At 36.9% G+C, this 27,719-nt stretch overlaps 1 pseudogene; it reads right to left on the bottom strand.

Annotated features, from left to right (window-relative positions):
- Positions 1-3,923: 3,923 nt before the first annotated feature.
- The window catches only part of LOC717175 (glyceraldehyde-3-phosphate dehydrogenase pseudogene), a 45,117-nt pseudogene continuing 21,321 nt past the window's right edge, over positions 3,924-27,719 (bottom strand).

Genomic DNA, 27,719 nt, shown 5'->3' with positions numbered 1-27,719 from the left:
TTAAGGAGAACATATTTCTACCCATACCTCCATTCACACACGCAAAACCGCAGCATATTATTAATACTTAATAGAAGGAGAAATTGTTAAAACGGCTTTCCCTGGTCTTTCTTCTGCAGTGGAGGTCAATTTAAGTCCCTACTCACTAGGGGGCGCCAGTCACGTATAAGAAAATCATAGATGAGCTAACCTTCAACTGGGAATGGCGGTGACACAGGTATCCCGGTGTCCACACTCCACCTGTAAAAGTAGAATGTTTATTTACATTTATAAGCCGTCTAAACATATAGCAAGAACCAGAACATAAAACTTACCCAATCTGGAACCCTATTGCCTGGCATGAACAAGTGGTTTATAAATACCAGTGACTGCCCAGAACCAAAGCCTACCCAGTTTCGTTGTGCAAAGGGAAGGAAACCTGCATGTCTGCCACCTAGAATGACAGCCATCTAACCAAAATCTTGGTAGCATCATAACAGAATAAAAGCAAATACAAGCAACAACAGCATCTGCAAATTTTGAGAACAGAGAGTTCTTTCATGTGGATCAAATGCAAATGGGATACTGTTACCTACAAAACCTAAGGGAGAGGATATTTTATCATAAATTTTTTTTGTATAAAAGAGCAATTTTTTTTCTCTTTTTAGTAACAGGGTCTCGCTCTGTCAGCTAGGCTGGATTGCAATGGTGCAATCATAGGTTACTGCAACATTGAATTCCTGGGCTCAAGCTATCCTCCTGCCTCAGCCTCCTAAACAGCTGGGACTACAAGCCTGCACAATCATGTCTAGCTAATTTTTTTATTTTATTTTATTTTATTTTATTTTATTTTATTTTATTTTATTTTATTTTATTTTATTTTATTTTATTTTTTTGTAGAGAAGGAGGACTGGCTGTGTTGCGAGGCTGGTCTCAAACTCCCGCCTGCAAGCAGTCCTCCTGCCTTGGCCTCCAAAACCACTGGTATTACAGGCATGAGCCACCACGCCCAGTACAAAATATTTTTAAATGTCTTACAGTCCATACAAGGTTAGCAACATAAATCAAGCTATCCACCTTTTTTTTCCTAGTCCACCTTTCCATGTTGGTAATATTGTCAACAACCTCTGCTTTCAAAGAAAACTGAACTTGGAAGCCTGTTGAGTCAGGAGTAAAACGAAATAACCTAATTAAAGAGTTTGTAGAGAAAGACTTTAAATCTTCTAGAAGTAAATTTTGCTAAATGGATGCTACTTAGAGAAAATGGAGAAAATTGTTGATAATACTAACTACTGTCTATCAGTTCCAATCTTTTGTTCTTTCTGCTCACTACTCCTCCCCCACGTTATAGCCATCATATAACACGGGTACTTGACTAACTTGGAATTACAATGTTTTCCACGAGATATGTTTCATTCAAACGTTTAAAGATTTTTACCTTTTTGTTACCTTGTATGAATTATTTTTATTTAAATGGACATAGATTATCTTGATAATATATAAGCACAGATAAAATAACAAAATAGAAACAAAATGAAAATCCCCCCATAATCTCATCTCCCATTCTAAATACATTTCACATGCCTATATAAGGCTTTTTTTCTTAACACAGATGGTTATTTTTTAATAATGCTACTATATAATCTGCTTTTTTTAAAAAAAACTTAATACATCAGGAATACTTTTCAACATAATACCAACTACTTAATATTCCATAATATGGATATACCCTCATTTATGTAGCCATTTATCCTATAGATGAGCATTTAGATTGTTTCAAATTTAAACTACTATATCAATTTGGCTATTAGTATCCACAGTATGCAATTTTGTGCACTTGTTTAATAACTCTTAGCATAAATATTTACAAGGGAAATTTCTGGGTCAAAAGTTTGGGACTTTTTTGAGGGGGGGAGGTGGTTGTTTTGTTCTGAGATGGCATCCCACCCTCTCGCCCAGGATGGAGTGCAGTGGCACCATCTTGGCTCACTGCAACATCTGCCTCCCGGGTTCAAGCGATTCTCATGCCCCAGCCTCCCGAGTAGCTGGGATTACAGGCGTGTGCCATCACATCTGGCTAATTTTTGTATTTTTATTAGAGTTTCACCATGTTAGCTAGACTAGTCTGAAACTTTTGGTGTCATGCGATCTGCCCGCCTCAGCCTCCCAAAGTGCTGGGAGTACAGGTGTGAGTCACTGTTCCTGGCCAAAGGGTTTTAAATTTACAAATTTTGATACATCGTGCCCACTTAACCTCCAGAAATAATACCAGTTCACAATTCCACCAAAATTTATGAAAAGGTGCTCATTTCCCCACCCCATTCTCTTTGCTGAATTTACGCTTTGAAATCATTACCAGTCTGAGAGGTAAATATTGATATTTCATTGTTGCTTGACAGATTATCATGTTTATTGCAATTTTAGCCTTCTTTCAAGAATTGCCTGTTTGAATTCTTTAGACATTTTCCATTAGTTGTGTCTACCTTTTCTTATTGATTTGTAAGAGATATTCATATAATAAAGTTATTAACAGTTTGTCTGCATATGTTGCAAATATATTTTCCTAGTTTGCTATTTGTCTCTTACTAAATTTATTATAATGACTTTCAACTAGGTATATTGGATACTGGGAATAAGTTAGGTTCACCCACCACCACCTCCAACAGAATCATATATCAGAATGCCTTCTCAGCTTTGCAACCCCTGGTGCGTATTTCTAAGGTACATATGCTACTCATTTCCTAAGAATGACAACTACGAATTACTTACATTGTATATTCATTGTTTCGGTGTCACCCAACATGTACACCCAATCTATATTCTTTACGGTCAAAGCCATTAGCCCAGTCTCTCTTCACATAGCCATGTTTCAAGGCCATATCCCATACTTCTAGTCATACATGCAAGCATATAGTGATAAGAGGGCCAAACCATGGTGGTTCTGCCAGTTTTTCCTGGCTTGGTTATACCAAGAAAAGTTTTGTCACTCTTAATTGAAGTATTATCTGAGTTGTGATTCCCTTCACTTACTACTCTAACATCTGTGTCTTCATGGATATCAACAAACTTTGGTCCAAAAAATCTGGTAATAAATTCCAAGTGTTAATGGGGAATGCCTTTTCACCGTCCTCTTATCTTCCTATTACTAAGGAGAAATCTGCTTTCAGGGTAGGAGAAGACAAAAAGAGCCCCTGAGAGGAAAAAAACTCACCATGATAGAGGAAAGAAACAGGCTGTATTTCAAGGACTTACTTTTAAAAACCCAAGACATCAGAAAAATACTTGGTTCTAGGAAAGCATTTAGTTGATTCCAGAAGCTATCTCCTACCAGCCATCCTGATGATCTGGGAATGCCTCTTAAGGAAAATGGTTATATGTGAATAAATGCTTAAGAACTTGCCAGTAAATGAACTGTAATTTTATGGACTCAGCAACTTTGCAATAGGACTCACCTGCCTGTGAACCACACAAAGATGAATGACCTCCCTCTGATCTTGGAGAAACTGTCTTGAACCTGAAGAATCCATACACACCATACACAAAAGCAAATGTGAATAACACCTAAGGGAAAACATTGGCTTCTGTAATATCACTTATATGTCTGTTCCCTTTTTCTCATCCTTATCGGCTCCTCCTCTTCTTTGTGGCCTGTGAATGTTAAAATTCAATTACTTCTGGCTGCTTTACAAGTTTTTTTTACTTATGTTATCCTTCCTGCCTAAACTATTATGATTATTATTATTTTTGGCTGAGCACAGGGGACTTTATTGATAGTACATGACAATATGGGGCTCCCTAGGTCCCTCCCTTTTCAAGGGGTCTGCATGGAAACTGTGAGGCGGGGAGATTCTGTGTGGTGGGGGATGAGCGTGCCAGGGACTCCCCAACAGTGAGGGCCTCTCTCTTCCTCTTGTGCTGTCACTGGGGCTGGTGGTCCAGGGGTCTTACACCTTGGAGGCCATGTGGGCCATGAGGTCCACCACCCTGTTGTTGTAGTCAAATTCATTGTCATACCAGAAGATGAACTTGACAAAGTGGTCGTTGAGGGCAATGCCAGTCCCAGCATAGAAGGTGGAAGAGTGGGTGTCGCTGTTGAAGTTGGAGGAGACCACCTGGTGCTCAGTGTAGCCCAGGATGCCTTTGAGGGGGCCCTCTGATGCCGACTTCACCACCTTCTTGATGTCATGATATTTGGCAGGTTTTTCCAGATGGTAGGTCAGGTCCACCACTGACACGTTGGCAGTGGGGACATGGAAGGCCATGCCAGTGAGCTTCCCATTCAGCTCAGAGATGACCTTCTTCACAGCCTTGGCAGCTCCAGTAGAGGCAGGGATGATGTTCTGGAGAGCCCTGTGGATGTCACACCACAGTTTCCTGGAGGGGCCATTCACAGTCTTCTGGGTGGCAGTGATGGTGTGGACTGTGGTCATGAGTCCTTCCATGATACCAAAGTTGTCATGGATGACCTTGGCCAGGGGTGCTAAGCAGTTGGTGGTTCAGGAGGCATCGCTGATGATCTTGAGGCTGTTGTCATACTTCTCATGGTTCACACCCACCCTGAACATGGAGGGGTCAGCAGAGGGGGCAGAGATGATGACCCTTCTGGCTCCCCACTGCAAGTGAGCCCCAGCCTTCTCCATGGCAGTGAAGACGCCAGTGGACTCCATGACATACTCAGCGCCAGCATCACCCCACTTGATTTTGGAGGGATCTCGCTCGTGGAAGATAGTGATAGGATTGCCATTGATGACAAACTTCCCATTCTCAGCCTTGACAGTGCCATGGAATTTGCCTTGGGTGGGATCATACTGGAACATGTAGACCATGTAGTTGAGGTCAATGAATGGGTAATTGATGGCGCCAATACCTACTTTACCAGAGTTATAAGCAGCCCTGGTGACAAGGCACCCAATATGACCAAATCCGTTGACTCCTACCTTCACTTTCCCCGTGGTGTCTCAGAGATGTGGCTGGCAATGCGAGAGAAGATGTGGCTGTCTGACAAACAGGAGGGGCAGAGAGCCCTGCCTAAATTATTTCATGCACTCTCATAGCCTTGGTTGCCATCTGCATTCATAACTCTCAGATATATATGTTCAACCTAGATCTTCTTTCTAGCTCATGTATCTCATAGCTTGTGTGGTACTTTCTCTTTAATGTAACTCAGGCATCTTGAAAATCAACATGTTAAAAACCTATCTTCCCCTCCCCACAGTGCACACGTGCAAAAAGTAATCAATGACATTTTATAATATTCTCCCTTCTAACGGATATCTAATTCATGTCCACCTCCTATTAATTCTGCATACAAAATATATCTTGATTTTTTCCACTTCTTCACCTCTACTGCATATAGTTTAACCAAAAGTTCTATCATTTCTCTCCCACCTTAATCACTTCAATCACCTTTATTTTTATTTTTATTTATTTATTTATTTTTTTGAGACAGAGTCTTGCTGTGTCACCCAGACTGGAGTGCAGTGGCATGATATTGGCTCACTGCAACCTCTGCCTCCCAGGTTCAAGCGATTCTCCTGCCTCAGCGTCCTGAGTAGCTGGGATTACAGGCACTCACCACCATGCCCGGCTAATTTTTGTATTTTTAGTACAGATGGGGTTTCACCATGTTAGTCAGGCTGGTCTCGAACTCTTGATTTCGTAATCCACCCACCTCGGCCTCCCAAAGTGCTGGGATTATAGGCGTGAGTAACCGCGCCTGGCCTCAATCACCTCTTAACTGATCTCTCTGCATCCATTTCTTGCCCCCTACAATTTATTCTCACACAGCACTTTAAGTATCTTTTAAAATTGCACATCAGATCATGGCATTTCTCATCTTAAAATCTCTTAATATTTCTAGTGCTCTCAGGAAGCTCCAAAGCCTCCACATCTAGAAGCTAAGAACATTGTAAGTCTTTCTTCTTGTCTAATGAAAATGTGATCTAGAATGCCTATCATTCATTTACTACTTCTGCTTTTAATATACAGGGAAGCTAATCTGGACCTCTTTCTGTTTCTCCAAAGAGCCAAGCTTCCCTTGACTCAGGGCTTTTGCACATAACATTCTCCCTCTTGGAATACTGTTTCACAACTTCTAACTAGAGCTAATACCCACTTTACCTTAAATGTACAACTTAGGAAAACTCTGGCTCCCATAACAGGGTTAGATCCCCATTGCACACATGTTCATAGTGTCTTGTACTTTTTTGTCATAGTATTTGTATCATTTAGCATTAGATCTGATTATATATTACAGAAAAACCCAAAAGAAAAGTGCCTAAAACAAAATAGAATCTTTTTATTTTTCACTTCCTTAAAGGATGTCAGGATGTGGACAGACCAAAGTTAGTAGAGATAAAAGAGCCAGTATAAGGTAAGCACATAATAACAGACCTTTAAGATACATAAAGCAATATTTGACAGACTAAAAAAATAATTAGACAAATTTAAGATTATTGTTAAGGAATTTAATACCCCTATTATATAGTTAATATAATAAATTGGCAAAGATTAATTATAATATGGAAGAGTTGTATTACACTGTAAATCATTTGACCTGGTGGAGGCCAAATTAATGGGCCTGAAACACTCACAAAGATCTATAATTCTATGGGCTGTTAAATAATTCTTAATAAATTTCAAATATGAAATAATATAGAACTTGACCACAAGGGGATTAAATGGGAAATCAATAACAATGAAATATCTATACAAATTTTTAAGGCCAAGCACAGTGACTTACACCTGTAATCCCAACGTTTTAGGAGGCACAGGCAGGAGGATCAATTGAGGCCAGAAGTTTGAGATCAGTCTGGGCACACAGTGAGGCCCTGTCTCAACAACAACAACAAAAAGTATCCAATCTAAATAATAGTTAAAACACAGCATACTAACATGTATGGGATGCAACTAAAGCAGGCTTTGTAGGAAAATAAATAATTAGAAGAAGAAATTGCAATCAATGTTCTAAACTCCTAATTTAAAGAGCTGGAGAAGTAAACAGAAGAAATAATACAGATAAGAGCAGAAATAAAAAAATAGAAAGCTGACAATTGAGAAAATCAGCAAAGCCATCATTTGGTTCTTTGAAAATAGTAAGAAAATTTATAAATCCTGACATATTCTGATGAAGAAAAAAATAGGGAATAAAAGAATATTATTACAGAATCTCAGGCATTAAAAGGATAATAAGAAAGTATTATAAAAGTTTTATGCTAGAAGATTTGATGAATTAGATAACATAGACCAATTCCTTAGAAAATACAACTTATCAAAATGGAAACAAGAAGAAATGTAAAATTTGAATAGTCTTGAAAGAAATTAAGTTCATAATTTCTTAATATTCTAACAAATAGCTCTATGCTTAGACAGCTCCATTGCCAAATCCTATGAAATATTTAAGGAAGAAATGTTACCAGTGTTACACTCAAACTCTTTCAGAATAAAGAGAAGGTAACTCTTCTCAACTCATTTTATGATGTCACCATAAATCTGATACCAAAACCTACCAAGGACTCTTCAAGAAAAATAAATTATAGTCTAATATTCATCATGAACATACATGCACAAATCTTTTAGAAATTTATCAAATCAAATTCAACAAGATATAAAGAGGATAATACATATTTCATGTGTATGTACCCAAAACCAGTGTCAAAATATGTGAGGCAAAACCTGATGGAGTTGCGAAGAAAAATAAACAACTTCAGTATTAGAGACTTCAACACTAATTTCAGTAATTGATAGGTCAAGCATTCAGAAAATCAGTAAGAGTGTAGTTCATCTAAAGAACACTCTCAGTCAACTTGATCTAACTCACATAAAATATTCCAACCAACAACAGCTGAATATACTGCTTCCTCGAGCTCACGTGGAACATTCACCAAGATACACCACATTCTGGGCTATAAACATACCTTAACAAATCTAAAAGAATAGAAATCATACAAAGTATGTCCTCAAACCACAATACAATTAAATTAGAAATCAACAACGGAAAGATAACTGGGAAAACCAGAAATGTTTGGAGATTAAACAGCATATTTCTAAATAACATGTAGGTCAAAGAGAAATCTCAAGAGAAAAATCCTTTGAACTAAATTAAAATAAAAATGCAACTTATCAAAGTTTGTGGGATGCAGCAAAAGCAGTGAAGTTTTCATAGTATTAAAAGTATATGTTAGAAAAGAAAAAAAGGTGGAAAGTTATTAAGCTTCACCTTAGGAAACTGGAGAAAGAAGAGCAATGTAAACTCAAAAGGAAGCAAAAGAAAAGAAATGATAAAAAATCAGAGCAGAAATCAGTGAAACTGAAAACTGGAAAACAACAGAGAAAGTCAACATAACCAAAAACTGCTTCTTTGAAAACGTCAATAAAATTGAAATCTCTATCCGTGCTAAGAAAAAAAGAAAGAAGATGCAAATTACTAACATCAGAAATGAAGGAATGGTCATCACTACTACTCCCATGGATGTTAAAAGAATAATATATGAATACTCTGAACAAATTTATGCCCACAAATTTAATAACGTAGGTAAAATGAACTAACTTCCTAAAATACACATATTACCAAAATTCATACAAGGAAGATTAGAAAATATGAATAGAATTATATCTATTAAAGAAACTGAATCCATAATTCATTAACTTCTAAAATGTAAAGCACCTTGTCCATTTGGTTTCATTTGTGAATTCCATCAATATTTAAGGAAGAAAGGATACAAATTCTCACCATCTCTTCCAGAAAATAGAAGTACAGGGAACACTTTCTAACTCATTTCATGAGACCACTATTACTCCAATACCAAAATCAGATAAAGATATTATAAGAAAGAAAACTACAGACTAAAATCTCTCATAAAATAAATGTTAAAATCCTCAATAAAATATACCAAATTGAATTCAATAATGTATAAAAATAATTAAACATCAAGACCAAGTGGGATTTATCCTAGATATCCAAGGCTGGTTCAAAAATCATTCCAAATAACTCAAAAATCAACATTTAAAAGTCAGTCAGTATAATCCATCACATCAACAGGCTAAAGAAGAAAAATATGATCTTATCAACTGGTGCAGAAAAATCAGTTGACAAAAAACTAACACCCATTCATAAAACAAACTTTCAGCACACAAAGGATAGAGAGAACTTTCTTAACTTGATAAAGAATATCTAAAATTGGCCTACAGTGGATATCAGACTTAAATGACTAACTGAACATTTTCTCCTTAAAATTATAAATAAGGCAAAGATACCCTGCCCCACCACTCCTAGTTAGCATCATACTGGAATTCCTAACAAGTACAATAAGATAAGAAAAGGAAATAAATGTATGTAGACTGGAAAGGAAAAAATATAACTGTCTTTATTCACAGATAACATGATTATCTATGTGGAAAATCCCAAAGGGTTATCAACAACAAAATTCCTAGAATGAATAAGGGACCATAGGAAGTTTACAGGATACAAGGATAATATACAAAAGTTAATTGCTTTATCAATAATGAACAACTTGAAATGGAAATTTGAAAAGCAATGCTATTTACAATATAACCAAAGACAATGAAATACTTAGGTATAAATCTAGCAAATTATGCACAGAATCTGTATGTGAAAATCTATAAAACTCCAATGAAATAAATGAATGGAGATATAAATAAATGGAGAGATAAGATATTCTATGTGCACTGGTTGGAAGACTAAATATTATTAACATGCCAATTCTTCCCAATTTGGTGTACACATTCAATGCAATGTCAATAAAATCCCAGCAAGCTATTTTGTTAATATCAACCAACTGATTCTAAAGTTCATATGAAAATGTAAGAGACTTAGAATAGCTAACACAATACTACAGAAGAACACAGTTGGAGAACTCACACTACTTGATTTCAAGACTTAATGCAAAGTTACAGTAGTTAAGACCTTGTTATATTGGGGAAGAATAGACACATAGAATGATGGAAAGAATGTAGAGCCTAGAAATTGACCAACACATATATAGTCAACTTATCTTTGACAAAGAAATAAAGAAAATTCAATGGAGAAAGAATAGCCTTTTCAACAAATAGTCTAGAATGTCCATGCAAAAACAAAACAAAACCTATAGAGAAACATTACATCTTTCACAAAAATTAACTCAAATTGCATTGTGGACCCAAATGTAGGATGCAAAACATAAAACTTCTGTAAGAAAACATCAGCAAAAATCTAGGTGACCTTGATTATAGTGATGAGTGTTTAGATACAACATCAAAAGCACAATCTATGAAAGAAAAAAAATTGATGTCATTAAAATTAAAAACTTCTGCTCTGTGAAAGACTATTTACAGAATGAAAAGACAAACTACAGAACTGAAGAAAATATTTGCAAACACATATCTGATAAAAGGCTTGTATCCAAAATATGCAAAGAACTCTTAAAACTCAACAATAACAACAACAGCAAAACAAACAACTCAATTGAAAACATAATTTAAAGATCTGGACACCTCATCAAAGAAGATCCACAGTTGGGAAATAAGGAAATGAGACGCTCAACATCATTTGTCATTAGGAACTGCAAATTAAAATAACAATGACATACCACTACATATTTATGAGAATGGCTAAATTTCAGAAGAAAACCTAACAATTCAGAAATCATGCCTATATATTTCCCCACTGATTTGAAAACGTATATCCATAAAAAAAACCTCAACATGGTTCTTTCCACCATCTTGTAGTCTGTGGAGGCCTACTGGGAAAAGGACTTCTAAAAGGTAAATCTGTTTGGAAGGCTGTTTTCCAAGGCCACTTTTGATGGCTCTAAGTGGGATCTCTGGAACCAAAGGGAGCACATGGCTCTTCTTAAAATTGAAGGTATTTGTGTCCAAGATGAAACTGAATTCTGTTTGGTCAAGAGATGTGCTTCTGTGTACGAAGCAAAGAACAGCGCAGTGATTTCTGCCAGCAAACTAAACAAAACCAGAGTAATCTGGGAAAAGGCAACTTGTGCCCGTGGAAAAAGTGACATTGTTCATAATAAATTCCAAAACAACTTTCCTGCTAAGGCCGTTGAACACAAAATCAATGTGATACTTTTAGGTAATTAGATAGATATTAGCAGCTGGAAGGGGATAAGAAAAGAGAGCAGAAAGGCTGTCACTAAGACAGCCCATGGCCCACCTAAATTCACCACCAGAACTGCCCTAATTCCACCCTAACAGTTGGAGTTTGTGGTAAAGTCTGGGGGCCAACACATCCTGGAGGAGAAAGTAGGGCACAGGTGGAAATTACTTAAAGTGGCACATGCCCAGTAACATAGAACTGTGTCCTCAAGTTCACCCCATGCTCATTATACCATCATTATAATAAAATTTACATGTGCTTTTACAGCCGCCTACCATGGGCTTTTGTTAACAAAATATGAGTAAGAACATGCACAGTTTAATTTTAGCTGTATGTCCATATATTGCCAATAAAATGACATCATCTTCTTACTCAGACACAGGCCAAACCCTAACTCCTTCCCACAAAACCTGCATAAAACCTCTCTGAGTTTTGTAGAGAGGCTGATTTCACTTCGCAGAAATCAGCCCACTCTCTCTCTCTGAGAGTGTATTACTGTTCTTCAGTAAACTCTGCTTTGAGCTTGCATTTTGGTGTTAGTTTGCAATTCTTTGCTCAGTATCACAGGAACCGAGATTACTGGCTCTGTTGATCTTCTAGGTTAAAGAATCCATTCCAACACAGAATTTCCAGTAACAATACTGTACCCCTCAAGGACTTAAACTAATGAAAAGTAAATAAATAAGTGGATTTGTTCTCTTGCAAAACAAAACAAAACAAAACAAAAACCTGTACAGAGATGTTTATACCAGCTTTCTTCATAGTCACCAAAAATTGGAAGAAACCAAGATGTCCTTTAATAAGTGAATGGATAAAATAATTTTGGCACATCCATACGATGAGATATTATTCAGCAATAAAAAGAAGTGAGCTGTCAAGACATGAAAAGACATGAATAAAACTTAAATGCATAAATGAATATTGCTAAGTGAAAGAAACTAGTCTAAAAAGGCTACATAATGTGTGATTCTAATTATCTAACATTTCTAAAAAGGCAAAGCTCTAGAGACAATAAAAAGATTGGATACCTTGAGGTACTGGAAAACTTGGGGTTTTGGTACTAGGTCAGAACCCCAGCATACTGCAACAGCCCTATGGAAAAGTGGCCAGAGTCTTTGTTACATGGGTCCCTGATCCCATATTTCCTCACTGGACAAGTTCTTCTGGCTTGGGTCTCCAGCCACCCCACACTGGACTATGGAGCCAGTAGTAGCTCTGCAGCTTCCTGGGACAGAGCTCCCAGTGGAAGGGGCAGGTTGCCATCTTTGCTGTCTTCCAGCCCTCACCCTTGCTGTCTCCAGGCTCTGGAGCATCCACGAGACCAGGTGCTGGTCCAGACCCCCAGAGGTGCTCCCCAGAGGAGCACCAACCTCACATTAAAGTGTCTTGTCTGTTCTCCATGAAGGTCCTAGTCCTCACTTCTCACTGGGCACGGCCGCCTGACCTGGGACTCCAGTACAACCACCATGCTCCTACCTGACTACTTCAATCAGGGACAGCCCAGCAGTTAAAGGAACACATACATGCAGAGATGAGAAAGAACAAATGCAAGAACTCCAACAACTCAAATGACGAGAGTGTCTTATGTTCTCCAAATGACTACACTAGTTGTCTAACAAGGTTTCTTAACTAGACCGAGTTGGCTGAAATGACAGAAATAGAATTCAGAATACAGATAGAAACAAAGATCATAAAGGCTCAGGGGAAAAGCAAAACCCAATCCAAGGAAACTAAGAATTACAAGAAAACAGATGGATAAATTCCTGAACACATACACCCTTCCAAGACTGAACCAGAAAGAAATTGATTTTCTGGACAGACCAATAACAAGCTCCATAACTGAATCAGTAATAAATAGCCTACCAACAAATAGAAGCCCAGGACCAGAGAGATTCACAGGCATATTATTCTAGATGTACAAAGAAAGGGTGATATCATTCCTATTGAAACTATTCCCAAAAATTGAGAAGGAGGGAGTCTTCCCAAACTCAGCATTAACCTGATACCAAAACTTGGCAGAGACACAACAAAAAAAGAAAACTTCAGGCCAATATAATTGAGGAACACTGATGCAAAAATCCTCAACAAAATACTTGCAAACTGAATCCAGCAGTACATCACAAATTGAGTCCACCACGATCAAATATACTTTATCTCTGGGATTCGAGATTGGCTCAAAATAAGCAAATCAATAAATGTGATTCATCACATAAATAGAACTAAAGACAAAAATCACATAATTATCTCAATAGATGCAGGAAAGGCTTTCTCTTCATGTTAAAAACTCTCACTTAAACTAGGTATTGAAGGAATACACTTCAAAATAATAAGAGGTATATATGAAAAACCCACAGCCAACATCATATTGAATGGGCAAAAGCTAGAAGCATTCCTCTTGAAACTGACACAAGACAAGGAAGCCCTCTCTCACCACTCCTATTTAGCATAGTATTGGAAGTCCTTGCCAGAGCAATCAGGCAAGAGAAGGAAATAAAAGGCATCCAAATAGGAAAGAAGAAGTTGAACTGTTCCTGTTTGCAGTTGACATGATTCTATATCTAGAAACCTCATCATCTTAGCCCAAAAGCTCCTTCAGCGGATAAACAACTTCACAAAGTTTCAGGATAAAAAATCAATGTATAAAAATCATTAGCATTTCTATACACCAACAACAGTCAAACCAAGAGCCAAATCAGGAATGCAATCCCATTCACAATTGCCACAGAAGGAATAAAATACCTAGGAATACAGCTAACTAGAGAGATGAAAGATTTCTAAAATGAGAATTATGAAACACTGCTCAAAAAAATCAGAGATGACACAAATGGAAAAACATCGCATGCTCATGGACAGGAAGAATAAATATCATTAAATGGCCATACTTCCCAAAACAACTTACAGATTCAATGCTATTTCTATCAAGCTACCAACAGTCTTCACAGAACTAGAAAAAACTATTTTAAAATTCATATGGAACCCAAAAACAGACCAAATGACCAAAGCAATCCTAAGCAGAAAGAACAAAGCTGGAGGTCTCACATTTTCCAACTTCAGTTATACTACAGGGCTACAGTAAACAAAACAGCATGGCACTGGTACAAAAACATAGACCAATGAAACAGAATAGAGAGCCCATAAATAAGGCCACATACCTACAATCATCTGATCTTTGACAAAGCTGACAAAAACAAGCAATGGAAAAAGGACTCCCTATTTAATAATTAATGCTGGGATAATTGGCTAGTCATATGTAGAAGATTGAAACTGGATCCCTTCCTTATACCACATACAGAAACCAACTCAAGATGGATTAAAGATTTAAACGTAAAACGCGAAACTATAAAAACCCTGTAAAATAACCTAGACAATACCATTCTGGACATAGGAACTGTCAAAGATTACATGACAAAGATGCCAAAAGCAATTGCAACAAATGAAAAAAATTAACAAATGGGATGTAATGAAACTTAAGAGCTTCTGCACAGCAAAAGAAACTATCAACAGAGTAAATGGACAACCTACAGAATGGGAGAAAATATTCACAAACTATGCATCTGACAAAGGTCTAATATCCCACATCTATAAGGCACTTAAACAAATTTACAAGAAAAAACAACCCCTTTAAAAAGTGGGCAAAGAACATAAACAGACACTTTTCAAAGAAGACATACATGTGGTAGCAAGCATATGAAAAAAGTGCAGTGTCATCAATCATTAGAGATATGCAAATCAAAACCACAATGACATACCATCTCACACCAGTCAGAATGGCTATTAGTAAAAAGTCAAAAAATAACAGTAGGTTGCAGAGAAAATGGAATCTTTATATACTGTTAGTTGGAGTGCAAATTAGTTCAGCCATTGTGGAAAGCAGTGTGGCAATTCCTCAAAGAGCTAAAAACAGAACTACCATTCAACCCAGCAATCCCAATGCTGAATATATACCCAAAGGAACATAAATCATTCTACCATGAAGACGCATGCACACACATGTTCATTACAGCACTATTTACAATAGCAAAGATGTGAAATCAACCTAAATGCCCATCAATGGTAGAATGGGTAAAGAAAATATGGTGCACATACATTGTGGAATACTACATAGCCATGAAAAATAACAAGATCATGTTCTTTGCAGGAACATAGATGGAACTGGAGGCCATCATCCTTAGCAAGCTAACACAGGAACAGAACTGCATGTTCTCATTTATAAGTGGGAGCTAAATGATGAGAAAACATGGACACAAAGTGGGGAAAAACACACTGGGTTCTACTTGAGAGTTGAAGGTGGGAAGAGGGAGAGGAACAGAAAAAAACAACTAATGGGTACTAGGCTTAGTACTTGGGTTATGAAATGGTCTGTACAGCAAATGATGTGAGTTTGCCTATGTGACAGGCCTATGCTTGTACCCCTGAACCTGTAGTAAAAGTTAAAAATAAATAATATAAAAATAAGTAAATAAAAATAAAAATTAAAAAGAGCAAGAAAGCCTTGCTAGATTATATGCATGTTTCATTCATATTTCTCTTCCCTTATTCATATGGTCTTCCTATCAGCAGAAACTATGGGGAGTCATCCCTTCCTGCAGCATATGCATAGGAGTGCACAAACTAAGACTAAAAAGCATGATAGTGGTCCTGTGGAGATCAGTTTCACTGTTTCTTCCTGTAAGTCTCATGATAGAATCAATGGAGTAAAGGTACAGCATAATGAGAGCTATAAATCATAATATGAAGAGGATATATAGAAATTTGAGAACTCTGCAAGGTTTCTCCTTTTATATGTGGATTTGGGTTAATCCTGATTCCTTTCTTTTAAATAAAAGAAAAAAAGAAAAAAAAAAAGATTTGTGGTTGCTAGGAGCTAAAGGGGAGGGGAGAAAGTTGAATATGTGAAGTATAGTGGATTTTGTTTGGGTGGTGAAAATATTCTGTGTAATACTGTAATGATACTGTAATGGTGGATAAATGACTATGCTTTTTTTTTTTTTTTTTTGACGGAGTTTTGTTCTGTCACCCAGGCTGGAGTGCTATGGTGCGATCTCAGCTCTTTGCAATCTGTGCCTCCTGGATTCAAGCGATTCTCTTGCCTCAGCCTCCTGAGTAGCTGGGATTACAGGCATGCGCCACCACGCCCAGGTATTTTTTTTGTATTTTTAGTAGAAACAGTTTTTCACCATGTTGGTCAGGTTGGTCTTGAACTCCTGACCTCAAACGATCTGCCCCCTTCCACCTCCCAAAGTGCTGGGATTACAGGCATGAGCCACCGTGCCATGCCGACACTATGCATTTCTCACAACCTATAGGACTTTACAGCAAAGAGTAAACCTTAATGTATGCAAACTTTTCAAAATTACTTTGGAATTTGGAGGGTTCCAGGATGAAGTATCGACTGTGACAATATAATCTAATTGTATTTCAAAATGTATAGAACAACCTCACTGAAGGGTGTTGGGATAAAATTTGCTGACCTAAGTCCATTTGAAAATGAGTAATCTGTAAGACTAAAAGAAAAAGGAACAGCACATAGCTAATGTACTCTAGTTGATATAGTTATTTCCTACAGTGTTATGAGTCATCAATTCTGATACTGCTGTGTATGTGTACTAGAATTGAACAATTAAGTAAATGAATGGCAAATGGTGGAAGCCAGGTTTCTTACTATTAAAGTGTAAATTTTAAGGTAAGCGAAGGGAGGAGGCTAGGATGATCCCTGTGGTAATAGATTACAGTTGGACACACCAGCATAAACTACTGTTTGGCTTAATATAGATGCAAATAGTTATATGTAGATATGTTTACAGATGTTCCTGAACTTTTGATGGGGTTATATTCAGATAATCCCATCATAAATTAAAAATACTGTAAGTCAAAACTGCATTTTCGACTAAGGTATTTTCAACTTATAATGGGTTTATCCAGACATAGCCCCATTGTAAGTTGGGGAGCATACTGAATGTATATGATTTTTTGCACCACGATATAGTTAAAAATCTTTATAAGTCAGGGACTGTCTGTGTATACACAGGTTAGTATATTCACATGTATTCCCTCGCCCTGTCAGCTGAGAAGGCTGAGAGTAAATGATACTCTACTGGCAACAAGCACACGTCGCATCCAGATTTTCGTTTTAAATACCATTTTCCAATCTAAGTAACCAGAAATCCTTGAAAAAATGACTGACTCTAGGACTGGGGCAGGACATGTGTAAGAAGAGCCTGGTATAACTTTCTGCAGTTATACCAGAAAGTAAGGGAGTGCTCAGAGAAACTCCCTCACCAAATTTTGTGGATATAGCAAAGGGATACCAGAACCAACGCCTAAAGCTGAAACATTTTGAGTAACAAATTAAGGTAGTATTGAACTGTAGCCCAAAGTGTAAAACAGCCATGAACCAAAAAAGAGAGGGAGGGAGTGAGGTGGGGAGGGGAGAAGAAAGAAAGAAGAGATAAATTTCCCTTGCCGAAGAATTCAAAATAATTTATGTAGATAATCCACCTTCAAGAAGGTGGAACATAACACCCCATTCCTTAAATGTAGGCTGCACCCAGTGACTTCTTCCCAAAAACTGCAGTATGAAAAGAGGGAAAGAAGAGTATCTTTAAAATGGATACCTCTGACAAATACTACCTCAGCCAGATGATCAAGATCAACATCAACAGTGATAAGAAATGTTGATAGTATGTACACTTAATATGATTTGATGAAAATAACAATTTACCTCCGTGGTCTTTCTTCCCCAAATTCACAACCCCAGTCTAATCATGTGAAAACATCAGACAAGTTCCCAATACTTTCTACAAATGTATAATTAATACTCCTAAAAATGATAAAGGTCATCAGAAACAAATAAAGTCTGAGAAACTATCATAGCCAAGAGGAGCCTAAGGAAACATGAAAACTAAAATAATGTAGTTGGTATTCTGGAGGGGATCCTGGAAACAAAAGGAACTTTAGGTGAAATCTATGGGAATTTGAATAAAGTGCAGACTCAATATTAGTTCAGTAACTGTGATGTGTGTACTATCCTAATGTCAGATGTTAATAATAAGGGAAAATGGGTGTGAGGTATATGAGAACTATTTTATCTTTGCAATTTCTATTTAAATCCAAAAGTGTTCTAAAAATGAAGATTATTTTTAAAATCATAAATAATAAATTAAAAGTGAAAAGATAATTATAACCTTTTGCAGTAATTTCAATTCTGGGAATTTATCTTAAAGAAATAACTACTATACGTTTTACTGTAAAGTAGATTGAATATATATCTTATTATAAAGTAGGTTTGTTAATAGCACCTACAGCATACACGTGTAGTAATGCCTTAAATGAGGTCAGCCATATAAAGTAGTATGAGTACTCAATAAATATTGGTTGCTAGTATTTTTGTTATTATTCAAAGCTGACTCCGATTCAGGCACAATCATCTAAGAATTGACAGTATAGTAAAGATAAGTAAAAAAATGAGCATAATAAAGTGTAGTAAGTGATCATAAATGTCTCTTTACTTACTGTATGACCTTGGCAAATGAATTAATCTCACTGCCTCTGCCTCTGGAACCCAATACATGTAGCAATAATGATGATATTGACGATATTAACCTCCACAACAACCTAAATGACAATATGAAGGCAGAGATCTGATGGAGTGCATTGAAAACAGAAAATCTCTTCATTTTGACTGGGGATGTCTGTGGCCTACTAGAAAAGGCTGAAATGTATGCAATATATAAATATTAACAAATTCATTTGTTCATTCAACAAACATTCATTGAGTTTCAACATTTGTTGAATTTGCTATGTATGTCAGGTGCTATCCTTGCCTCGAAGTTTCTCATAGTCTAGAGGGAAAGACAGATACAGCAATACATACAGTAATTTCAACACAATGAAATAAGTGCGGTGAATGGCTAAGAGCCCAGATGTTAGTCCTCATAATCTAGCCAGTGTAGGGAGGAAGTAATCATGGAAGACTTCCCAAAGAGATGATCTATGTGTGCCAGTTGCCAGTTGAGGATGGAATAACAGTTCCCATAGTGGAGACATTTTAAAGCATATCCTGAAGGTGAGAAGTAGCATGGTATGTATATGGAATAAGAAGCAGTTGAATGTTGGTCAAGTTTAAGATGGGGAGTACCAGATAATAGAATTCAGGGATAAAGGCCTTGGGACATAATGTTAAGGAGCTTGAACTTTTCCTATACACAAACAGTTTAAATGATAATAAACCTAAGAGTAATGAGATTATATTTGTAGTTTAGATAATTTTGTTTTGATGTTTGAAAGATGAATTTGAGGTGGCAACACTCTTTACAGAGAAACCAGGAAGTTTTTTTAATAGTGCAAGAAAGAGATAGTGCAAGAAATAGTGCAAGAAAGAGGCTGTGAACAGTCCATCAGATGTTGAGAAAGTGAAGAGATAGATTTGAAAAGTAATTGGTAGAATTTGAAAACCTGATGAGCATGAAGGAGCAGAAGGAGGACTCAATAGGTGACTCAAACATTTGTGTCCAAATCAACTGTTGATTATTCTCCTTTCCCTCCCTGCCATGGATGTGTGGGTGATATTCAACTGAGTCTGGGGATAAGAGGGTGGAAGGCCTTATTTGTAGCATTTGCCAATCTTTATGATACATCATAGATACTCCCTCCATGGCTGATTAAGCCAGGTGTCATTTTATCACTGAATCCAGAGTTGGAAGGAAATGCTTGCACTCAGCTCACATGAGCTACTGAGAGTCTGTTCCAGCACATCACTGCTACCGACCACATCTTATTTATTATTGAGACCTACCAGTTATACCTCCAACGTATATCATAGGTCTGCATTTCTACTGCTTTGGAATAAGACACCATTATCTGCTGCTTGGACTCCTTATGATGAGTCATTCTGCTCCCAATCTTGTCCCTCTCTAGCAGGACTATCAGATGAAGCCAATCCCCTACTTGTATGCTTTAAATGGCTTCCCATGATTTTATAATAAATTCTTTACCATCACTACCAAGTCTATGTGTATACTGACTCTTGCCTATTCACACCACCTCACTCCCCAGGCTGTTCTTCAAACACGTTGAACTTTTCCTCACTCTAATCCTTTTATTTGTCATTCCCTCTGCCTGGAATATTCTGCTCCAAGCTCTTCTAGTCTCAGCTCATGTGTCACCTCCTCAGAGAAGGCTATTTAAATTGGACTCTACTTGTCATCACCCAGTTTATTTCCTCCACAGTACTTATCATTAGCTAAAATTATCTTGTTTGATTAACTAATTCATGAAGCTTATTATCTTTCTCTAGTGGAACGAAGGCTCCTTGTCTGTCTTAGCCCCACTGTATCTCCTGTGCCTAGCATCTGGTCTGAGACATTGCTGCTATTCAACAAATATTTGAAGAATGAAAGAATAAATGATACTTATAAGGTTTAACTTGGATGATGAGTAGATAGAAATGTAATGAACCGAAGCAGAGAATGGATCTGAAGAAACAACTGAGTTTAGAACTTAGATTTAGATTTCTTAGAAATATTAAGGTGAAGAGTTTATTACACTAAATTTACATCCATATTAATTTTACATGCTGTATTGTATATATTAACTTCTTACCTCTCAGTAATGGATAATATTTTAATTGGTAATTTCATAATTTTTACCAGATAGCCAATTAAAATTTTGGCCAGGGAGTAAAAGATGAAGCTGATAAGCATTGTTACACTGGAATTTTTCTGGACTTCTTAATTACATTATTGAAATTTTAAAAAATTTTCAATTATAAAATTAGCAAATGATACGGTTTCACTCTGTGTCCCCACCCAAATCTCACCTTGAATTATAATAATTCCCACATGTCATGGGAGGAACCTGGTGGGAGGTAGTTGAGTTGTGGGGGCAGGTTTTTCCTGTGTTATTCTTGGGATAGCGAATAAGTCTCCCAAGATCTAATGGTTTTTAAAGGGAAGTTCCCCTGCACATGCTCTCTTGATTGCCACCATGTAAGATGTAACTTTGTTCCTCCTTTGCCTTCCGCCATGATTGTGAGGCCTCCCCAGCCATGTGGAACTGTAAGTCAATTAAACCTCTTTCCTTTATGAATTACCCAGTCTTGGGTAGGTATTTATTAGCAGTGTGAGAACAGACTAATACAGTAAGTGAATTTAATTTTAAACTGAAAGATTGTATCCTTAATCATTTTGAAACCTGTCTTGCTAGCTACTTGGAAAAACACTCAACCTATTTCAACCATTGTAAAAACTTGTGATTATCTGCAGAGTATATTGAGTTTACTTGAAAATTTTAGTAAATGAATTCCAAGAGGTGCTTTTCTATGTGTATTTTCTATATGTTGCTATCTACATTACTATATCCAAGGAAGTCAAAAGGAAGAAAGTAATTTAAATGTCTTGTAATTTATTATAGAGACCTAATTTTGCCGTTTTTTGCTCTTAGTACCTCACCACATTCTTTAAGGTTAGATTTTTTTTTCTGTAAATATATACATAATATATATACATTCCTACTTCCTACCTCTCCCCTACCCCCACTACCACCTTATTTCCCACTACCCCATCACTTTTGAGAATTAATCAAGTGATTTTCCTACCACATTGCCGCTTTCCACAATTTTTATCTTTTCTTTGAAAACATATACATCGGTGAATTTCATATCTGGGGCCAATAGGTATTTTTTGGAGAAAATTTTTTTGTAAAGTGGAAAGTTTTGTCCTTGGCAGAGCATACATAGGATTAAATTGCAAGAGTTGGCAGTGAAGTAAGATCTAAATGATCATAAAATCTTCCTTAGTTATAAAGCAAAGTAGAAAATGAAGGAAATATTATTCCCTAATGCTCTGCCAAGAAGACCATTTTACTGAGAAACTAAATCAAGTCTGTAAATAATGAGGTCTATCTGGTAGAGCTAACTTACTGATCAGCAAACACAAATTTTTATTGCCAAAGACTAATTAAATTCAGCAGGATTTTCTTTATTAGTAGTAAGTTTTTTGCCCAGAATCATTCAAAAGATTTCCAAATAAGAGATGACATGTGAGTTAATGTTGGGCACAACATCCATAAAATTATGAAATAATTGGTCTCAGTAAATTTCTGGTTGTGTATATTTATGTATTCCATTTTGATCTAGAATAAATAAGGGTAAGACAAAGGAAAACAACATGTTCTGAGCATTTTATTAGATCCTTGCTAGCAGATTGGATTTTTTACTTATGAGGATTTTCCTTTAGCATTTTGTCTGTAACAGATCATAGATTTTATGAAGAGCAACTAGGAAAGTACTGTGTTATAATGGAAAGCATCCTGGACTAGGAATCCGGAGACTTCAACTCTATTTTTATCTCTGGCCCTAATGTGTGTGGGCATGTACAAGTCCAATCTCTTTATGGCTCAACTCTATCTGATAAATGAAGATAATACATTCCCTAGCTACATAATATAGTTGTTGTGTGGGTCAAATGAGATAATGAATATTAAAATATGTTTAAAACATGGCATTTTTTTAAACAACTGATATAGTTCACTACCAAATTTACCTAAAAGAGAGTAAGTTCTCCACTGGAAATTGAAAAACATATTTAAAAGATATATTTCTCTCTTCATTAATAATTGAACTTAGTAACCATATGTAATGTTCTAAAATTTACTTGGTGTATATGAAAGAGAAATAATCATTGATAAGTATTTCTTTCCATGGAGGAAAATTAAAGTCATCTTAAATATTGTATAGTATATTCTCATGTTGAAAGAATTTCTCCCAATACCAAAATAATATGAAAGGATCACACAGATTTGACCACCACAAATGTATTTTATTTCTGTCCCCTGAGAGCAAAGACTTCTCCCTATTCTTCCTATGTCATGTTTCTTCCCCCTTTTATAGAGGCAGTGTCTCACTTTGTCACCCAGGCTAAAGTACAGTGGCACAATCATAGCTCACTACAGCCTTGAACTCCTGGGCTCAAGTGATCCTCTCACCTCAGCCTCCTGAGTAGATAGGACTATAAGTGCACATCACCAGGTCCAGCGATTTAAAAAAAATTTTTTGTAGAAATAAGGTCTAACTATGTCACCCAGGCTGGTCTTTAACTACTGACTTCAAGCTATCCTCCTGTCTCAGTCTCCCAAAGTGCTTGGATTACAGGCATGATCTACCACAGGCAGTGTATATTATGATTTCTATTCAGATATTTTGTAGAAGGTGAGGGAAATATACACTTCCTCTATCAAGTGGTCTTAGAAGGAGAGCCCAAGAGGTTCTGCATAGCAATTTTCAGCCTCCCAGAAAAAGCTGACATGGACAACAGCCCCTAAAGGATCCTTGATCTGCACCAGCATTGAGGAGGACAACACAAGCAGGTGTTCACATTTTTGAGGAAATAACTAGGAGATAAAAGAAAGAAGGCCTTAGCAGAGGATAAATTCCTATACAGCAGTAAGAGTTATTTAAGGGTAGGGGTTGTATCCTATTCATCCTTGTATCTGTGGTACTAAGAACAGTGTCTAGCATTGAGTAGCTGTTCAATATAGATGACAAATGTTAAATGGATGAATGAATGAATGGATAGATGGATGGATAAGTAGATGTATTCAGAATAATAATGATCACTAAAAATATGTGCATCTTGTATCTAGATACTTGGCCACTTTGGAAAAACTAGAAGATTGGCAATAATTGATGGAGTATGTGCGTTCCAGGTCATTGAAAGTTTGCCAACCTTACCCCATGTAATCCTGCTCTCTCAGACCTGACCTTGCCACTCATCTCATTCTTGAAACACTGCTATTACTACATGAAGATTCACAGTCCAGCCCATCTTCCCTCATCTAGCACATTCCTGAGAGACCTGGCCCATCTTGATCCCTTCCTTTTCTTTTTTTTTTTTTTTCCTATTTTTTTTTAAAATTTATTTATTATTATTATACTTTAAGTTGTAGGGTACATGTGCATAACGTGCAGGTTTGTTACATATGTATACTTGTGCCATGTTGCTGTGCTGCACCCATCAACTCGTCATTTACATCAGGTATAACTCCCAATGCAATCCCTCCCCCCTCCCCCCTCCCCATGATAGGCCCCGGTGTGTGATGTTCCCCTTCCTGAGTCCGAGTGATCTCATTGTTCAGTTCCCACCTATGAGTGAGAACATGCGGTGTTTGGTTTTCTGTTCTTGTGATAGTTTGCTAAGAATGATGGATTCCAGCTGCATCCAAGTCCCTACAAAGGACTCAAACTCATCCTTTTTTATGGCTGCATAGTATTCCATGGTGTATATGTGCCACATTTTCTTAATCCAATCTGTCACTGATGGACATTTGGGTTGATTCCAAGTCTTTGCTATTGTGAATAGTGCTGCAATAAACATACGTGTGCATGTGTCTTTATAGCAGCATAATTTATAATCCTTTGGGTATATCCCCAGTAATGGGATGGCTGGGTCATATGGTACATCTAGTTCTAGATCCTTGAGGAATCGCCACACTGTTTTCCATAATGGTTGAACTAGTTTACAATCCCACCAACAGTGTAAAAGTGTTCCTATTTCTCCACATCCTCTCCAGCACCTGTTGTTTCCTGACTTTTTAATGATTGCCATTCTAACTGGTGTGAGATGGTATCTCATTGTGGTTTGGATTTGCATTTCTCTGATGGCCAGTGATGATGAGCATTTTTTCATGTGTCTGTCAGGACATAGGCATGGGCAAAGACTTCATGTCTAAAACACCAAAAGCAACGGCAGCAAAAGCCAAAATTGACAAATGGGATCTCATTAAACTAAAGAGCTTCTGCACAGCAAAAGAAACTACCATCACAGTGAACAGGCAACCTACAGAATGGGAGAAAATTTTTGCAATCTACTCATCTGACAAAGGGCTAATATCCAGAACCTACAAAGAACTCAAACAAATTTACAAGAAAAAAACAAACAACCCCATCAAAAAGTGGGCAAAGGATATGAACAGACATTTCTCAAAAGATCCCTTCCTTTTCTAATGCGCTACTGGGAAACCAACTTAGTTCTGGGAGTGCCCTGATCCAGTATCTTCCTCATACCTGAGCAAGTGCAGCCCCTTGCTTCAGCCCCAATTTTCATAAATGCACCAACAAATGAATTAATGAACAAATGGCATTTCTGTTACCTGTTGTCTGATGCTCCACAGTGTACAGTGTAGCATGTAATCCCTAAAGATCCACTGTTATGCCTAACCCTTCTTTGGGTCCCAAGGAAATGCTTCTTCCAACCTCTTGTCCTGTGTCCTTTGGAGCAAAAGGCAGTTACATCCATGATGGTCTGTGGATTGTACCACCACCAGAGGTGGACACTGCTTCCGAGGATTAGAGTGGTAGAAGTGCTTAAGCAAGAAAAAAGACAAGTTAGTTGGACATGTTAACATGTCAAGTTCTTCTTCTTACTATAATTCCCAGTTGTGTGAAAAATCCATTTTGTTGCTTCTCTTTGTGTGTCAATCTGTGGGTCTGAAAGCCTTCAATTAATGTGGTATTTGCAATAGTTGCACATGACAACGGAGTAATACTTGACATTGAAGAATTCACGTTGCTGTCCAATATGGTAACCTTAGCCACATGTGACTTCTGGGCACCTGAAATGTGTCCAGCTGAGAAGTGTTATAATTGTAAAATATACTTTTGTATATTTTTGAATTTTGAAGACAGTATGAAAAAAGAATTCAAAAGCCTTTATTAACTATTTTTGATTACATGTTGAAAAATTTTAATATATAGATTAAATAAAATATATTATTAAAATAAATATTAACATGTGTTAATGTTTTATTTTACATTTTTCTAATGTCAAATAACTTTTAATGTAAAAAAAAACTAAAAGTTGTATATGTGGCTTGCACCGTGTCTATTGGACAATGCTGATCTAGCTATGACATATATAAAATGTGATCTTGATTCTTATATTGAAAACTAGATGAACATTTAATGCTAGAATTGTGAATAGTTTTATTTTTATGAATATATCTAATAAGTTTTAATTAAATTTTCAAAAATGAATTTTAAAATTTAACTTTAGATAATGTTGATTAAATTTTTGTATATGCATTAGAGTTTGCACTTTGACTTTTAGTTTAATAAATAATTTTGAATATAAAAAATCACTTTTTAAAAAATATGAAAAATAATTCTAATTTTATATTTAGTATAATTTTTGCTGAAATTTTATAATTATAATTAATTTTGCTTTGTTTGGTTTAAAGATGGGTCTCACTAGATTGCCCAGGCTGGATTACAGTGGCTATTCATAGGCACAATCACAGCAAACTTCAGCCTTGAACTCCTGCACTCAAGGGGTCCTCCTGCCTCAGCCTCCACAGTAGTTGGAACTACAGGCTGGTGGCACCTTGCCTGGTTACAATTAATTTTTAGCCCTTGCCAGGCATCGTGGCTCATGCCTGTAATCCCGGCACTTTGGGAGGCCAAGGCGGGTGGATCACCTGAAGTCAGGAATTCAAGAGCAGCTTGACCAACATGGTGAAACTCCATGTCTACTGAGAAAATACAAAATTAGCCGGGCATGGTGGCACATGCCTGTAATCCCAGCTACTTGGGAGACTGAAGCATGAGAATCACTTGAACCCTGAAGATGGAGGTTGCAGTGACCAGAGGTTGTGCCATTGCACTCCAGCCTGAGCAACAAAGGCAAAACTCCATCTCAAAAAAATAAATAAATAAAAATTTTTAGTCCTTTAGGTCAGTACTCTCAATAGAACATAAATTATCTGAAAGTCTTAATTAGCGCAATGTAATAAGTGATATTTTTCTAATGAAAGAAAAATAAAGGTATGAAATAAATCAATTTATAAATAACTTATAAATTATATTGCTTCATGTTATAATTCAAAAATGACTGGATTATCAACAGAAATCCCAGCTGAACATGGGGGCTCATGAGTTTAAGACCAGCCTAGGTGACACAGTGAGACCCCTGCCTCCAGAAAAAATGAAAAAGCTTGGTGTGGTGGCATGTGCCTATAGTCCTAGCTACTCGGGAGGCTGGGGTGGGAAGATCACTTGAGTCCAGGAGTTCGAGGTTATAGTCAGTCACCGCACTCCAGCCTAGGTGAAAGAACAAGACCTTGTCTTAAAAAAAAAAAAATCCCCAAAATAGATTAATAATTAAATTCAAATAACTTTTCTTTTTTGCCAGCTATCAATAACATGAAACCGTAGCATCAAACATGTATTTCAATTTTGTTATTACAGATGTACCATTATTGCACAGGAGGAGAGAACGTATTTAATATTACAGCTTGTTTGCATGACAGTTAAATATTTAGACAAATGCTATGTGGACCCCTATTTGCCCTATTGCCCTGGATCTCACAGATGTTAGGATGGATCTTTTCTGATCATAAGTGGGGTCCTGGATAACCAGAAAGTTTTCAGTGAAACAATATGTTCTCCGTGGAATTGCACCACAGCTGAAGCTTCCATGGCTTCTGAGGATCCCTCAGAGCTGACAGTGTTGGTATGGCCTCTCAAGGTCTGTTTGAAACAAAATACAGTCTCTCTCCTAACCCGTCTGTATATTTACTCCTAAGCCTGGGTGGAAAGGGATGGATCTAGGAAATAGGTGGGAAAGAGAATGAACCTGAC

The sequence above is a fragment of the Macaca mulatta genome, chromosome 4 (assembly GCF_049350105.2).
Source record: "Macaca mulatta isolate MMU2019108-1 chromosome 4, T2T-MMU8v2.0, whole genome shotgun sequence".
In the NCBI taxonomy this organism is placed as follows: domain Eukaryota; kingdom Metazoa; phylum Chordata; class Mammalia; order Primates; family Cercopithecidae; genus Macaca; species Macaca mulatta.
The sequence above is the reverse complement of the archived record's forward strand: the minus strand, read 5'-3'. Positions and strand labels throughout refer to the sequence as shown.